Below are 16,941 nucleotides of genomic sequence, written 5' to 3'. Positions count from 1 at the left end.
GCACCAGTCCCATCCCTCCCAAAGGCCCCGCCTCCTACACCAGCACCTCCGCCTACACCTACACCAGTTTGGGAGACACATATTCAGCCTGTGGCGTTGTCCAAGCCTGAAGGCCAGGGGTGCCGATGGCGCCCTTCCATCCAGAGGCCAGAGGCTCAAGGTCCTGGAAGAACTGATACTTTGAGTTCAAAGCAGGATAAAGAGCCAATGTCCAAGTTCAGAGGCAGCCACCCAAGAAGCCTGTCTTGGGGAAGGTTGGCCTTTCGTCCTCCACAGGCCTTCAGCTGACCAGAGGAGGCCCGCCCACGTTGGGGAGGGCGGTCTGCTTTACCCATCCTACCCATATAAACGTTCGTCTCACCCAGAACACCTTCCCAGAAACGCGCATAATAATGTTTGACCAGGCATCTGGGCACTCCGAGGCCCAGTTAGGTTGGCATAAAACTAACCACGACAGCCGCCATAGGCAAGGGCCAGTGTCAGGGTAAAGAGCTGCGTTGGACCTGAGGGCGATGAGGAGCCATAGAAGGGTGCTGAGCAGGAAGCATCGGGGCCAGACTGTCTGGGAGAAAGAGCTTGTGCCAGGACTGGAGGGGAGACCAAGGAGGCCAGGGCAGGGCTGCAAAGAGGGAGAGTCGGGGGTGTGTTTGGGAGGGGGATAAGCAGGTCCGGGTGGGAGACAGGAGGCCTGGGGGTGGGCACAAAACACGGGCCACAGTGGGGTGGCTGGGGTGGCGCCGCCTTTGCGCCCTCTGACCTCAGCTGCACGCATGCCCTTTGTTCTGACGGAGGCAGTGGCTGGCTGCCCGGGAGTGTGGCCGCAAGGAGACGAGGTCTGTGTCCCCACATGGGACTGCAACCCTGCAGGCCCCAGCCCAGCTCATGACCCTGTGGGTCTCCCTTAAACCCTGGCCTTATGTGGGCATGGAAAGCATCCTTTTTACTGAAAAATAAATGGGAAACCTCACCTCACCTCAACTGTAATACACTAATTTTCTCTTCTAAATGGGGCATAATCAAATTCAGCCCCATAGCCTCATTTCCAGGCAACTTTATTCATTGTTATTTTTATTCCAAGAACTCCTTGGCATTTTCTGGGAGCCACTGAAGTGTTTAATAGCTGCCTAAGTAACAAAGTATCCCGTCTGGAGCAGCAGCCAGGAGTGAACAGTCAGAACTGGAGACTTTCCTAGGAGGGCACGTTAGGTCAACAGGCCCCAGCACGGGACCGAGGGCCACCTGTCTGCTGGGCCGGCAGAATTCAGGCTGGGACAGGGCCCTCCGGCTCAGCGGGCAGGGTGACAGTTCTAAAAGACCTGGAAGCCCCAGCGAAGGAAACGGTCAGGGGCCTCCGGTTCGGTGGGAGCATCCGGCAGAGCCATCCTTCCTGAGAGATGGGTGGGGGCTTGACTCCCTCAGTGCCTCCCGCCTTCTACGGCAACAGGGCTCCGGAGAATGTGGGCCTGTGTCTGCATCTCCATCTCCCTGCCAGGCAGTGATCTGCGTCCTCTGGCTCCCCAGGCTGGCCCCACACCCAGCAATGCCCAGAGGCACCCAACCTCTACCACATTTTCTTGGGGTCAAGGCAGAGGATACCTGCACCCAAGGGAGAGTCTGCATCCCTTTGTGCCCAGCACGGGACCCTGAGCAGCACCTGGGGACCAGGAATGACCAGACGGAAGAGAGAGCAGCGAGGGGCCGGCGAGAAGGCTGCCACCGCAGCAGAGCAAGACCAGGGCTGGGTTCCGAGGACAAGGAGCCCACGGGACGGCCACACAGGCAGAGTCCACCAGGCTGAGGGGCCGTTGGGGTGTAGGAGGTTTAGACACAGGACTGGGTGTGAGGCTGGTAGTGGGCTGCTGGGGTGGAATGGGAGGCTGGGCACTGGGGGTGTCAGTCCAGGGAACTGCAGTGGTCACTTGGGGTGTTTGGAGGAACCTGAGGTGAGGAGAGAGGTCGGGGCGGGAGGTCACACTCACCTGGGGGCTGCCCTGGCCACTCCCCAGCCCCGGGTCTCCTGAGAGCCCCCTCTTCTGCCTGCATCCCACCAAAGTGCTCCAGGCCCTCAGGACTATTTTTAGCTTCTCTGGGTCATCTCAGTCCACACAGACCATGGCCACCAAGTCCCTCCCGGCTTTGTGACTATTTGCAAGTGTTCAAGAAGGTCAGACCGGTATGTTTCCCATTCATGTTGCTTAAATCATTAAATGGCTCTTTTGTAACAATCATTTGACGTTCAGGAAGTCTTTTGATGCCTTTCAAAGGGCTTTTTAATAAGTGTTTCTAATCCTTTTCTCTTAAAAACAGGAAGTTACACTTTGCCAACCGTAAACACCAGAAGGTCCGCGTTTGGTTGGCGATGCAGAACCCACAGACTCCCGATGGGGCCATTAAACCCGCCCTGCCTTGCCAGGGCTGGGCGCCCAGGGAGCGCTCGGGCTGAGGACGGAGCCGGCAGCCACGTGGAGACTACAGCGGAAAGGGCTGGGCCGCAGATCCCCGCCACGGATGAGCCCTGCCCTGGGGAGGACATGCCACACGCATGACCCACACCTGCCCTTCCCAGGGGTCCCTTCTCGGGGAGTGGTCCCACCATTTCCGACACCAGGAACCTGGGAGCCCCCTCAGCAGCCCCTCTTCCTCAGCCCCGCCCACCTTTGCTCCCTTCCTACTGCCTAGATCTGGCCCCACCTCCCCCTTGCAGAGACCTCCCCTGGCTGTCCCACCCTATAGAGGTGCTTCATTTTGGGGGTGCGGGTGGGAGAGCAGGGGGAACCAGCATCTTCCCCCTCTTCCTGCCCCTCACTCCACTCCAACACCACCACAACCTGTAATCTCGTAACTATGCAGCACCTTTGCACATGCTGTTCCCTCTGACTGGAAAACCCTCCTTCCATTTTCCCACACAGCAAACTCCTACCCACCCCTCAGTGCCCCTCCTCTCTGAAGTCTTTCCTGGCACGCTAAGCAAACTTTGTCCTGGCATCCTAGAGCCCACATGCCCGGCTTCAAGCCTCTGGTGCTCCCAGCACACACTGCAGGTATAGCAAAAGTACTGATACAGTTGTCGCCCCACTAAACGGAGAACCCCTCAGAGGTGGGACTGTGTCCTTTTGCCTCTGTCTCTGCGCCTGCGCGCAGCAGTCCCCAGCCAGCAGAGTCCCCAGGCCATCTGGCAGGGGGCTCTCCTTGGGCTCAGGACGCAGGCTCTGACTCCAGCCGCAGCCGCGGGCCTGGGTCTCCTCGGGAAGGGGCGGGGTCTGCACCCGCCAGGCCAGTGGCACAGCCGGGCCTCTCCTGGTCTTACCTCTCCTCTCAACTGTCTGCAGGATCCAGGCAAGGAAACCTTTCCCTTCCTCCTTTCTAGGATCTTTGGCTGGTCTAATAATCAAATTGACATAAGCCAGCTTAACAGAAAAGAAACACAAACTTAATTTCAGACACACAGAAACCCCTAAGATATGAGACTCAAAAAAGTGACCAAAGCAGGCAGCTTTTATGCTATTTGGACAAAGCAACAAGACATTTGTGAAGAGTTGATCAAACCAAGGGATGGGGGCCTGAGGTAGCTAGTGAGTGAAGAAGTGACACGGTCTGTCTACACAGCTTCCCTGCCCCCGGTGGTAAGGGTGCCCCTCTCCCGCCTGGGGCCGGGAGGGGCCTCACAGGGCAGGTTTGCCTCCTGCTTGCGGGGCACAAAGGTGGTCGGTGTGTCCTTCTGGCACTTACTGTTCCTGAAATAGCTAAAATTCAAAATAATCGATATGCCAAAGTGGCATATTTGGGGGTGGCATATTTTGTTCCCCTTCAGGGGACTGAAGCAACTGGCTTGACTCATGAATTTCTGCAGGAAACCATTTCACCAAAGACTTACTGGGCCGTGCCCACACAACCACTGCACCCGGAGGCCAGGGCTCTTGACCCCAGTACCCTCTTGGCCCCGTGGCCAGGCCTGCTGCAGCCCCCGCTCTGTGACAGCAAGAACCCACCTCGGACCCGGGGGAGCCAGCCCTCTCTCCCCAGTGCAGGGTGCTGGCAGGTGCTGGGGCTGGGGGAGGGAGGGGGAGGGCGATCCTGCCCTGGGCCTCGGGAACCCTCGCTCACGGCTGGATGGGCAGACCCCTCAGCAACCTTAGAACTCAGGTACTGATCACTCTTCATTCATTCAGCAAGGACGCTCATCCCTGAACCTGGGTGCTGGGGGTACAGAGGGGAACCAGGGACAGCCCTGCCCTCCAGGAGCACCAAGCCCCTGGGCAGACGCATCCAGAAATAGGCAGTCCTGCTCACTCACGGGCTGAGGAGCACCCTGTAGACTGGGGCTGGGGCAGTGGCCCTGAGGACAGCATCAGGGCTGGAAGGCAGGCAGGGTGGGGGCCAGACCTCAGGGGCTGAGAACTGAACCGGCAGCGATGCTCCGGAAGGCCCCGGAGAGTGTGGACAGAAGGGAGGCAGAGGTGCTGACCACTGGGCCCTAAGGACAGCCAGCCCTCAGCGGAGCAGGCAGGGCCAGGTGCACAGCTGGGGACACTGAGCCCCGGGCCCCTCCCAGAGGCCACCTGGGGAGGGGAGGGGCTCCAGACCATGTCTTGGCCAGGATGTTCACGTTCAGAGTGCTGACTCCAAGCGGGACCCTGTACAAAGTCTTCGTCTCCATGATTGTATTTGGCCCCCCAACAATCTATCCTGCAGAAGAAAAAACTGGGGCCCAGAGAGGTGCTGGCTGTTTCCCGTAGGCAGCGAGGGAGCCTCCCCCAGGTGGCTGGTACAGGACAAACTTCCCCACCCCTCTTTCTAAGACTAGAAAGCAGGGGCTCAGAGAGACAGGCTTTGTTCAAGGTCAATGCCCCGGGTCAGTTCTGTGCAGGTGCTGAGCCCAATTCCAAGGCCGCCCTCCTCCGCAGTGGACCAATCCTTGTGCTGTGTGGCTGCCCCCAGTGAGCAGGAGAGCAGAGCAGACTGGGCTGCCGGAGCTCTCAGGGAGCCCAGCTGGGCTCGAAACCCCATAGGGGGTCCATTCGGGCAACTGAGGACTGGGCAGGGGGTCCTTGCCCACCTTCTCCCCTCCTCGTTGCTCCACTCTCCTCCTGCCAGCACCTCCATAACCTGGGCCCCCCTTCTCCCCTGCCCATGCAACTCTGGGGGCCCCACTGGGCCACTGGCTCCAGTTCCTGGAAAGGCTGCAGTGAGAACGGCTGCCGCCCCGGCCCAGGCCACCAGACAGTGCGCCGAGGTCAAACCAGCACCCCAGGGCCCTCTGGGCTCCCTCACATTTCCAGGAAAGTTGCAAAACACTTGAAGAACAACTGGTCAGTTCCTCACAGCCCTTCCCATTGTCCTGAAGAGAGTGTTTTTCGAAGGGGAGCTGCAGAAGAAAACACCGGGGGAGGGCCTCCTGCTCCCCCAACCACACCCGTCCCCAGGCAGCCTTGGAGGGCAGGGATGGCCACAGCGTCGGGATGGCAAGGGTGGAAGCAGCCAGAGTCCGGGACGTGGGCATCCCTGAGGATCAGACAGCGCAGAACTGGGGGTTTCAGAACCCCCTGGCAGCTCTTGCCCAGAGCCTCTTACTACCCTGCTTTCACCACTCCACGTGGCAGCCCAGACACAGCCCAGCTTCCAAGGACAGGAGCCAGGACGACCCTTCCATTCGCCCCACAGCAGGGAGGGCAGGGGGTCGGATTTCAGGATGGCCCTTCCCAGTGGTCACCCCCTGCAGCCTCCCCTCCCTCGGAGTGTAGGCTGGAACCTGTGACTCCTTTGTCAAGTGATGAGACGTCGCTCTCACGCTTAGAGCATGAAAGGCTGGGACTTCCATCTCTCTGGCCTCTGCGGGCTTGCAGGCCTCCGTGAAGCACGCTGCCGTGGAGGGGCCCAGGTGGCCGGGAACTAAGGGCAGCCTCCAGCCATCAGCCAGCCACCGCCTGAGGGAGCATGGAAGGAACCCTTCCCGGCCGGGCCTCCAGATCAGTGCAGCCCTGGATGGCGTTTCGTTTCCAGCCCAAGACAGCCCCTGACCTGGGGCCCAGTTAAGTGATGCCCAAGGTGCTGAACCACAGAAACTGTGAGATCATGAATGCTGTGTTTTAAGCCATGAAGTTCTGGGATACTTTGTTACACAGCAATAGGTAACTAATAATACAGATAGCATCAGACCAGGCAAGCAGAACGCTGCCTTTGTGTTCTTCCTGCTACCCAGTGACCTTAGCATCACCGAGCAACTTCCTCCTCTGCTGACTGGAAACAGCAACGCCTCTTCCCCACTGGATGCCGCCAATGACAATAAATGTGATGTAGCTTGAGCACCCAGCGCAGCATGGGGTAAATAATGCAGATGTTCTGTACACCCTCCTCCTCCGGGAAGCCCTCCCCAGTCTCCCAGCAGGGATCATACCTTCCCTCCTGGGGGCACCCCAGTGAAATGGCCTCTGTCTGGATACTGAAAGCTTTTCCTTCTGCTGAGCAGTCCTCCAAGTCCAGGACTGGTACCCCAACACTCCAGTCCCACCCCTGGAGTTGACATGATTCTTCCCAGAACAGCAAAAACATGCTGCAGGTCCCACAGCAGGTGCCCAGCCAAAGCTTGCTCAGGAAAAAAAGGTAAAGGCATCCCTGTAGGTGAGACAGGACCTGGGACAGTGACCAGGACAGGCTGGGCTGGCGGACATGGAGTCCCTCTGCTCAGTCACTCCATCCCTGAGCCCCTCCTCCAGGCCCAGCCTTGCAGGCCTACAGGGTCCCAAAGCTGAGGGCAAAGGTGTTGAGGCCAGAGTGGTCAGGCAGGCCAACCAGGCCACAGCAAACACATCCCGAGGCTAGCCCGCCACAGAAGGACTCGGCAAACCCTCGGGATGGGAGGCGGCTGGCCAGTGCAGGCTGGAAGCTGGGCCAGTGGATGTCACTTCTCAGCAAATCACTTCTGCCCCTGAAATGTTTACCCAGAAGGCAAAACGCAGACACTTAGAAGGCAGGCAGACGCCCTGGGCCGCTGACTCTCAGACGCTGGAGCACTGGGCAGCTGGACCACCGACTCTGATGCACAGGCACATCACCTCCCCTCACAAAGCCTCAGTTTCCCCAACCACATAGCTCAGAGTTTCTCAAAGGGAGGTAATAAGGGATTTAAAATTTTCTATTTTAATAATTACTTATTTATGTCTGCATGTATTGAAAAATATATATATAACTAGCTTATCAGGCCCAGAGTTTCAGGTCCTATTGTTTAGGTTATAACCATTTAAGGTTAAAAGGCAAGTTGATCTAAATAAAAATATTAAGTAAATAATAAAACTGATGATACAAGGATATGACATAAATCATGTTGTGAGATTCTCTTGATCCATATTTCATGACCAAGAAATAAATTCCTCCTACGTCTAAGCCATTGTTACCTTGGGTCTTGTCATGGCCGCCACTCATGCCAGAAGCCATGCAGCTAAGGAAAGACATTCAAGGTGGAGAAGCTAGCAGGTGCAAAGGTCCTGGGATAGGAACAAGGTTGGTTCCCAGCTCTGGGTTTCAGGGGCTTCACACTTGCCAGAAATGCTTCCCTGTGGTAGAATGAGTGGAATACCTCGGAACAGAGCAGCCCAACTGAGCCCAGCTGGAGCGGAGGGTCTGGACCCCAACAGCCTGGCCCATCCCCTCTCTGGGGTGGCCCATGAAGGCAGTCATCCACTGTGGGACACTGTCTGCGTCTGCAGGCGCAGGGGGCTCCCCAAAGGCAAACTCTATGTTATCCGTGTGTCTCAGTACCCAGCCCCCACCCAGCAGAAAAGGTCTCAGTGGGAGTTGCTGAATAAATAAAGGAGGGGCTCTGGAGACCTATGACCTCTGCATCCAACACCCAGTAGGCAGAGGGCAGAGCCAGGAGTGGGGGCCAGGGAGGCACTAGGGTCTCCACCCCAGAGATGGGGAGCAGGGCTGCCAGGGGGCAGGAGTGGGAGGCTGAGGGGAGTGAGTGCCAGCACAGGGAGGGACAGATCGCAGGGGAAGGGGCAGGGCCCCCAGCAGGGCAGGTCTGGGGCAAAGGATCTGCCATTATCAGCCCAGTGGGAGGAGAGGCCAGAGAATTCCCTCTCCACAGCTGCCACGGCCTCCGGGGCCACAGGCTGGTTCAGCTAGGGTCAAACCCCACAGCTGGGAATGAGGAGAGCCGACTTCCTCTCAGCTGGCACACCTTGGCCCCGATGGCCTCGGGGGACCCCTGTGCCCCACCCAGGCCTGGCCTGGCAGTACTCTCTACCAGTGACCCTAGGAAAATTGCCATCCCCAGGCTGCAGGGGGCCACCTGGGCCTCCCTTCACTAATGGGTTCAAGTCTAGCCCCCCAAGTGGGGCCTCTGGGGCCCTCCTGGCATGCTGGCTGCCTCCCACTCACTCCCAACCCCCACTCCACTCTGACAAGCCCAGATGGTCAGTGCTTCTCAGGGCTGCCTGAGGCAGGCCCAGCACGGAGGGGCTCACACTACCTGGGACACAGCCTATGCTTTAAACCACACTGCAGGGCAGGCAGCAGGGCCATGGGCACAGAAGACAGGCCTGAGCCAGGCCTTGAAGGAGGAGCCTTACTCTCCCAGGAGGAGCAGTGGGGAAGGGAGACGAAAGGGTCTAGAGAGGTGCTCCATGTTGTGGAACATTCCTGAAGTGCACAGCTGCCTCAGGGAGGCCTGGGAACACAGGCTCCCGGTACAGAGGACAGACGCACGGCTGCCCTCTGAGGGCACTAGTCCCCTCTGGGCTCCAGCACCCGCCCTCCTCCCCACTCTCCTGTGCGCTCTCCTTTCCAGGGCCTGACACACCTGTCCCTGCTCCCAATCCTACAGAGCCGTCTGATTGGCTTCACTCAGTCTGACACCATATTGGACAAAGCACAGTGGGCCAGCCCCCCTAGGCAGAGACCCAGCCTATGGCTGTCCAGCCTGCAGATCAGGCGTCCACCTTATCCAATCAGAGGCCTTCTCTAGCTCCTGGCTGAGCCTGAGACTCGCACCTGGGACGGGGCAGGGCACTGGACGGGTGAGGGCATGGAGGGCGTGGCGAGCTGGACCAGCACTGATAGACTGTGATTGTTAACATGTGACATGCCCCACAGAGGTTAGGGCCGGAGCTTGGGGAAGACTCTGGGGCACCTTTCAATCCCTCTGCTCAGTTGCAGAGTGTTCCTGGGCCTTAGAAGCACAGTCCCTGGTCCCGAGCCCCTAACTCCTCCCCGGCAGCCCTGCCCGTCCTGCCTCCTCCCTTCCCCACTCAGTCCTTTATCTACGGCTCCATTCAGTGTTTTTCTGGTTTTGGCTGTGAAGGAGCAGACGCCTCCCGGGGGGAGCCTCTGCGGCAGCCTCACACCTAGCCCGTCAGTCTCCACCGCGGCAGCGGCCCGGCCTGGGGATGTTCCTCAAGCCCGCATCTGACTGCGGCCTCCCTCTAACACCTTCAGTGGCTCCCCATCACCCTCTGGAAAAAGTCAGACCCCCAAAGATAATGGCTCCATCCTGATGCTGGGAACGTTACCTTCCTTGGCAGAAGGGAGCTCGCCGGGGAGACTCAGGGAGACAGAGAAGATGACCCTGCATGGTCTGGGCAGGCCCAGCATCACCACGAGGGTCCTTTAAATGTGCACGAGGGAGGCAGGGGAGGCAGAGCCAGAGGGACACGATGTGATGGGAAGTCGGGGATCCAGGAGTCAGCGCAGGCAGCCTATGGAAGCTGGAAAAGGCAGGGAAACAGGTTCTCCCTGAAGCCTCCAGAAGGACCCAGCCCTGCTGGCCCCAGAGCTGTAACGTGGTGAACCTGGGCTGACTGAAGGCACTGCATTCGTGGCGGCTTGTGTTACAGCAGCAGTAAGAAACTCATCCACCCCAACCTGACCCCCACCCTGTTCCCCGGGGCACAGCCTACCGGGAAGCCCTCCCCTCCCCACGGCCCGTGGCCTTCCCTCAGGCTGCGCCCTCTGCCCGGTGTGATCCCCCTTCCCCAGGGCCTCGCCAGCAGCTCCTCCCCCTCACAGCCCTCTTCCAAGTGCCCCTTCCTCATGGAGCCTTCCAGATGCTCAGGATTCTCTACCTTGAGCAAATGAGGAATTTGTCAGAAGGTAGAGGAATAGTCCATGACCCCCGGATCTTGAAAGGGAAGGATCTGGGCTTTCTAAAGTCCTGAAGTTCAGGAATGTAAGACAGTCCCTGGAGGGCCTCACCAGGTGGCTTGGCAGTGACCATTCCCTGGCCTTGGGTCCTACCCCTCAAGACCCAAGTTCTGGTTTATCCTGGGCAGTAAACGTACCCGGGGTCAAGGTGGAGCAGGGCACTTACCTGAGGGTCCCCTCTGACCTGAGGGCCACCGGAAGGGCTGGAATGCAGAATCAGCAGGTGTCCCTGCCCCATCCCGGTCCACCTCCTACAGCCGACTCCCCCTCATCACAGTATGCCTCACTCTGGCACCCCTGGGCTCCCTAGCCAGCCGTGAGCCCCTCAAGGGCACATAGCCAAGTGCCTATTCTCTGCTTAGATCCCTCACTGGGCAGGTGGCCCCTCATCTCACTGAGCCAGCCTGATGGGGTGGCACCAGATGTGGGTGCTGAAGGAGAACGTGCTCCAAGAATCGCCGCCTGTGTCTGCGAGGTGCTCAGAGGCTGACAGCTCTCAGGAAGGGCAGCAGCCTCCCCACGGGAGGACGCAGCCCTGCAGAGCAGACAGGGGACCCCAGGGACCCAGACTCCCTGTGAGTCAACACCCCAGGCCCACAAGCAGCCTTGAAACCAGTCCCTCCCCTCTCTACGTCTCAGGTCATCTTTAAAAAGGGTGGATTTGAGCACCTCACATCAATTAGGATGGCTACTATAAAATTAAATTAAATCTTAAAAGAAAAAGAAAAGAATGAGTGTGGTAAGGATGTGAAGAAATAGGAACCCCCATGCACTGTTGGTGAGAATGCAAAATGGTGTAGCCAAGGCAGAGAAAAGGGCCGAGGGTGCTCGAAAAGGTAAACATAGAACAACCATACGATCAGCAATTGCATGTCTGGGTGCACACCCAAAAGAAATGAAAGGTACATCTTGATGGGGTATGTGCACACCCATGTTCACTGCAGCGTTATTCACAGTAATCAAAAGGCGGAAGCAATGCGAGTGTCCTCAGCAGATGAATGGTAAGCAAAACATGGTCTAGCCTGACAGGGACTGTCATCCAGCCGTAAGGGTGAAGGGAATCGTGGCACGTGCTACGCCAGGGCTGAACCTTGAGGACACCATGCTGAGGGAGATAAGCCATCACAGAAGGACAAATGCTGTGTGAGTCCACCCGTATCAGGTTCCTAGAGTGGGCAGAGCCATAGAGATGGAGCACCGAGTAGGCGGGGTGCAGGTGGCAGGGGGCAGGGGGAGGGGAGATAGGGTTTAATGGGAACCGAGGTTCAGGTTGGAAAGATGATGAAGGTCTGGAGACGGATGGTGGTGATGGCTGCATGACAATGTGAATGCGCTTAATGCCCCTGAACTGTGCACTTTAAGATGGTTGAGGTGATAAACTTTGTTATGTGTGTTTTACCACAATTAAAAGTGTTTAGAAGGGGTATCTTGGAACTGCACTCTCCGCTCTCAAAACTACTTTTTTATAGTCATGAAACTTTTGGCGCCATACTGAAGCCGAAAGGTCAACCCTGTCCCTAAAGCAGAGAGGGCAGGACTGCCCAGTTTGACATGGAGGTGAGACCCCAGACCCTGTTTCTCAGCCTCCCACCCTCAGCATCAGCACTGTGGGGAGCCCCCAGAACTTGAAATTCCCAGCTCAGGGCTCCTCTCAGGCTGGTAGGTAGGTCTTGGAGTCCGGGGCTCCAAAGGTGGGAACAGGGCTGGTCAGAGCTTCAGTGGTCCTTTATTCTCACCTGGAGGTTCCTGAGGGACAAGGGGTGACCTGCAGGGCACTGGGTGGCCAGGGACATGTGCGCAGAGGGCTCTGGGGAAAGCGAGCCTCCTCCAAAGGATCAAGGCCTGATGGCACACGGGGATGGAGGAACACATGGGAAAACTTTGGGGGCTTGTGATTCCTCAAGATTAAAAACACCTTCTGGAAAGAAATTCCCCTTTCTTTTCTGCAGACATTTCTAGAGATTCTGAGATCATTAATTTAAACGCAAGAAAAATCCTGATGGAAAATGATCATTGTTACAAGCTGAATGTTTTCAGGTGGGCTTATTAAATCCGCAAGCCCCCACTACCCAGGAAAGGTGAGGGTGCAGGGGAAAGGAGGGAGGAGGAATGGGCAGCCCCTTTAAATAGGAAGGGGAAGGGGAGCAAGAAGAGGGGTGACCCCTCAGCTCTCACTAACGTGGGTTCAGCCCTGGAGAGGGAACAAAGCACACGAGCCTCTGAAATCAAGCCCTGTAAACGCACCGTCTCATCTGAGCCGCATGTGGGTGGCTGTTGCCCACGTGTCACAAAAGAGGCATCTGAGCTGCTGACCCACTGTGCGGCTTGCCCAGAGAGCCACAATCACAGTGTGGCAGAGTCAGCACTCAAAGCCATGGACACTCCCGTCCATGACCCCAGAGACCAGCGGCTCTGACAAGCAGTCTCCAGGCTGTGGTTCGCTCACCGGCCACTGACTTAGTCATTCTGCAGTTGATCGACTTCTCTGTCTGGAGCTGTACTAATTAGGATGAATTTTGGCTGCTCTAACAAATGCCAAATAGCACTACACTAGATTCAACCCATTAGAAGGGTGGTTTCCCCCTTTCTCATGTAACAGCCTGAGCGTCAGCCATCTGGGCTGATGTGGTGGCCACCCAGGTTCTCCCGACCTTACTGCTCTGTGACCCTCAGCACCCAGCTTCCATCCCATAATCAACAGGGCTGCTCCAGCACCTGCTGTCATTATGTCATCGAGCAGTGGGAACAGGGAGAAGGAAAAAGGGAAGCCACCTGTCTTCCCTGCAGGGGCAGGACCCAGCAGTTTCACAGGTCACTTCTTACATGTCATTGGCAAGAATCTGGTCAAATGGCTACATGTGGCTGCCAGGGAGGCTGAGAACGTGAATGGACAGCTATGTGCTCGGTTCAAATTTGGAGCTTCTTTTACTTTAGGAAGAGAGGAGAATGAATATTGGGGGCAATTAGCAATCCCTATCACTGAACACCATCTCCCGCACCTCCCAGGACCATGGTGACCCAACCATGGTAAAAAGCAAGGGCAGACTGGGGGTGGGGGGTGCGGGCAACATCGGGCCAAGCCGTGAAGGACTGCTAGGTTTGGGAAGGCGACATGGAAAGCAGCTCCAGAAGAAGGGGAAACTCGCAGGTGGTGCACGTGTGGAGAAATTGTGGTTCCACATCACAAGTTCCACGTGACCTTGGGGGCAGAGGGTCTGAGTCCCTGTTATTGATTCAGCCCAGAGTGGCATCAGTTCCCCTTAGCATTGGTCAACACCTTTGTCGAAAGGCTAAGGGTGTCTGTCATGCCACCCTGGCCCTCAGCATGGTCCTGCCACAATGTTTCTGGGGTGCAGCATTGGGTTGGTGCAGGCAGGGGCAGGAGACGGAACTGAGAAGGGGAGCCGAGGTCCGCCTGGAGGCCGACCAGTTTGGGCATCGCTCAGAAGCCGTGGGCAGCTGGGAGCAGCTTTTCAAATGTCACTCTGGGAGGAAATGAGGCAGGGAGAGTGGAAGCGTAGAAACCCAGGAGGAGGCAGCTCCGAGTCCCCGTGGAGAGAGAGCACGGTGTGGCCGCTGAAGCCAGGAGCTTCTACCCTGACTGCTTTGGGAGGACTGCCCGGGGGAGGCAGCCCGACGCTGTGTCAGCCAAATGGGTGAGGAGGCGGGCTTGCCCTGGAGCACCAGCAAGAGGAGGAGGAACAGGCCAAGGCCGGACCACCCCCAGGGCAGACAGGCCCTGCCCCCACCTAGAGATGCCCCACCCCGCACTCAGGGCGCCCCGGGCGCAGGCACTCCCCTGGCCCTCCGCGCGTCCCCCCTGAGGCTCCCAGTGACCTCGCAGGGTGGACATCCGTGCTCCCGATTTACCAAACAGGAAACAGGAGCGCAGAGAAGGTCGGTCACTTCACTGAGACCACATAGCAAGGGTCTGGGGCAACTAGCAATTGTCAGGACCAAAGGGCCGCACACTGCTGGCCCTTCCCGTCGCCCTGGGATGTCCTTCAGGGACACTGACGTCGTCACCCTGGACTGGGGGCAGCTTTTCATCCTGCAAGCGAGGTGAAGACCAAGAGCTGCTTCGCCACCACACATGCAAGGGATCCCTTCGGAAGCAGGAAGACGGTCCCCCACTGAACAGGGAGACACACTGAGGCCAGGGAGAGGCGGTGATGCCCGCTCGCACAGCCAGCGGCGGCGGGCATCGGGGTCGCTCTGGTTCCCGCGGATCCCCGCCCCCCCTCCGCCCCACTGGCTCCGCCCCCCGCCCCTCCCCCGGCTCCCCCGCCGCCTTCCTGGCTCTCTCGGGGAAGGGAACATGCCTGAGTCTCTGTTTCCCTGGGAGAAATCCATTTTCAGAATCTGGAGGTGTTGAAATGTGTTCTTTTTTCCTCTCCAAAGAGCCCTCCTTGAGGACAGAGGTGCCCCGAGAATCCCTCCGAAGCCACCACCAACCAGGCAGAGCCAGGGCTGCCCACGGGCGGTGGGGGTCACGACCTGCGGGGTGTGGCCCGTGCAGGGTCTTGGGGAGGTGCCCATGTCCATCCTGGGACGATGGGCTTCTGGGCCCGCGACCTCCGGCCCGACCTCCGAAGGCCCTGGTGGGCAGTCCCGCCCTGGCGCAGCACGTAGGGCTCCCGGGTGCAGCACGTTGGAGCCCGTCGGCCCCGAGGGAGTTCCAGGCTGTCTCCCCCACGTCCCCCTCTCCAGGACAGCTGCGCCCACGATGGTCATAGAAGCGTCCTGCTATAAAGGTGCAGGCGTCGTCACTGTGCCCATGTTCTAGCCCCCGGGACAGCCCCAGGGAACAGGGCGATGGGTGCAGGACTGCCCGCTGAGTGAGAGGAAGGGAGGGGCAGGTGTGGCGGGGATGCAGGTGGGGAAGGAGTGAGAGGGGAGCTGGGGGAAGAGGGGAGGAGGTGGTGGGCAGAGGACTGAGGGAGGGCAGGGAGGGGCCTAGTGGCCCCCCACGGGGCACCTCTGCCTTCAGGCCCCCTAACCCAACACACTCACCTACACCTGCCCAAACCCATCCCAGCCCATCCCCTTCAAAATCTGCCCCAGAATGAGGATCTGGCATCTCCCTCCCCACACTGGTCTCCACCCGTCCATAGGCGCCCCTGACCACAGCTTCCTGTGGCGGGTCCGGCCTCCTAGGCTTCCAGTCCCTCCCTTGGGGGCCCTGTGTCTCATGTGGGCCCCCACCTTCCAGCCACTCCCACCTATGGGAACCCATGGCAGGCTTGGGGGTCTTGGGTTCCTAGGGTCCATGTCTCAGAATTATGGACACATCAACCCCCAAGCTTGCACCTGGAAGGGCCTGGCAAGGCCAAGCTGTCCATGGCCCTCCCTCCAAGGCCGCATGGCACCCACAGGAGGAGTTTCCAACCTAGGACATCACTGGACACCAGGGTGAGGATGTTTAGGGACCTGCCCCGTGAGAACCTCCCCACAGGGCAGCCGCCTGGTCACTCTGCATGTCCCCCTCCACTCCAGCTCAACCTGAACGCACAGTACCTCTTACATCCCCAAACGATTTGCTCTGAAATTCAGCAGTTTGTTCACTGTGAATCGTAGAAGGACTCATAGGAGGCCATGCCCGTGCAGGCTGGGGTCTCTTTCTCTGCGGTCAGCATTGGCATCTTGTCCTGCTGGCCACAAGGTAGGGAAGAACCAGGCCTTCCACAGGTTTGTAAGGCAGTCAGCCTGAGACGTGACCACCGGTCATCTCTGCAGCGCCCGCCCCAGGCCAACAGCCACGACCCCTGGCGTTCCAGCACTTGCTTCTCTGAGACCCAGAGCCCCTCCAGGACGGAAAGCTGAAGCACCGCAGGTGCTGAGCGGCTGCACAGATGAAGGGACAGACGCCCTGCCACACCACCTCGTGCCTGGACCTGGTGTGGACACTCTCACAGATCTCCTGCTCGAGGGCTGTGCAAGAGGCAGAGATTCCTACCACAGGACGAACATGTGAAAACGCTTTGCTCAGTCCTTGGGGCACAGGAGGGACTTGACTAAAGTTCTGAAGCGCCCCTCACCCTCCGTCCACTAGGCAGAGTAACCAACACAGCTATTGCTCTGCGCCAGAAAAACAGCTCATACTTCCCAGTCACCCGGGGTAACTGTATGTCTAACATGTGGAATGGCTTCACCATAACAGGCTGAGGATGAGGGGCACGTGGAGCAGAGTGGAGCGGCCACCATCCCGGCTGGGGCCATCCTTAGTCAGCTGATACCAGCAAACCCCCTGGGCATGCCGGTCGGGGTCCAGCTGACTCGGTCCAGCTGAACGCCACAGCAGGTGAGAACCACGTGCTTATTGCTGCGTGGTTATTTGTTACTCGGCAGGACTGTGGCAGTAGATGGCCACAGGCTTAGCTGACTTCTCACCTGGTGGAGGCGCAGTGGGGTCCCTAAATCGCAGGTAACACCACCTGCTCTGAAAAGTGCCACACATCCCTCTGAGCAATTGAGGTGCACAACACCCAAGGGCTTGTCTGAGGTCACCCTGAGGGTGGGTGCAGATCCAAAAGCTCTCCTGGAACCCCCCACCACTGGCAGACAGGGAGCCCATGGCCAATGAGCGAGCCACAGGGAGGCAGAGTACTCTGACTGATTCAGGCATTTGGGAATGCCAGGAGTGGGGGCAGCTGTGCCAAGGCCTCAAGGATGAGATTGATTTCCACAGCTGGCGAATGAGGAAGCAGGGAGGCCTTCTTGGTGGAGGAATCAGTTGGTTCAAGGAAGGACTCTCTTAGTCCACTCTGGCCACATGGCCACTACCACACCCCCCACTCACAG

The sequence above is a fragment of the Manis pentadactyla genome, chromosome 11, assembly GCF_030020395.1.
Source record: "Manis pentadactyla isolate mManPen7 chromosome 11, mManPen7.hap1, whole genome shotgun sequence".
Lineage (NCBI taxonomy): Eukaryota > Metazoa > Chordata > Mammalia > Pholidota > Manidae > Manis > Manis pentadactyla.
Note: the sequence above shows the minus strand (reverse complement) of the source record.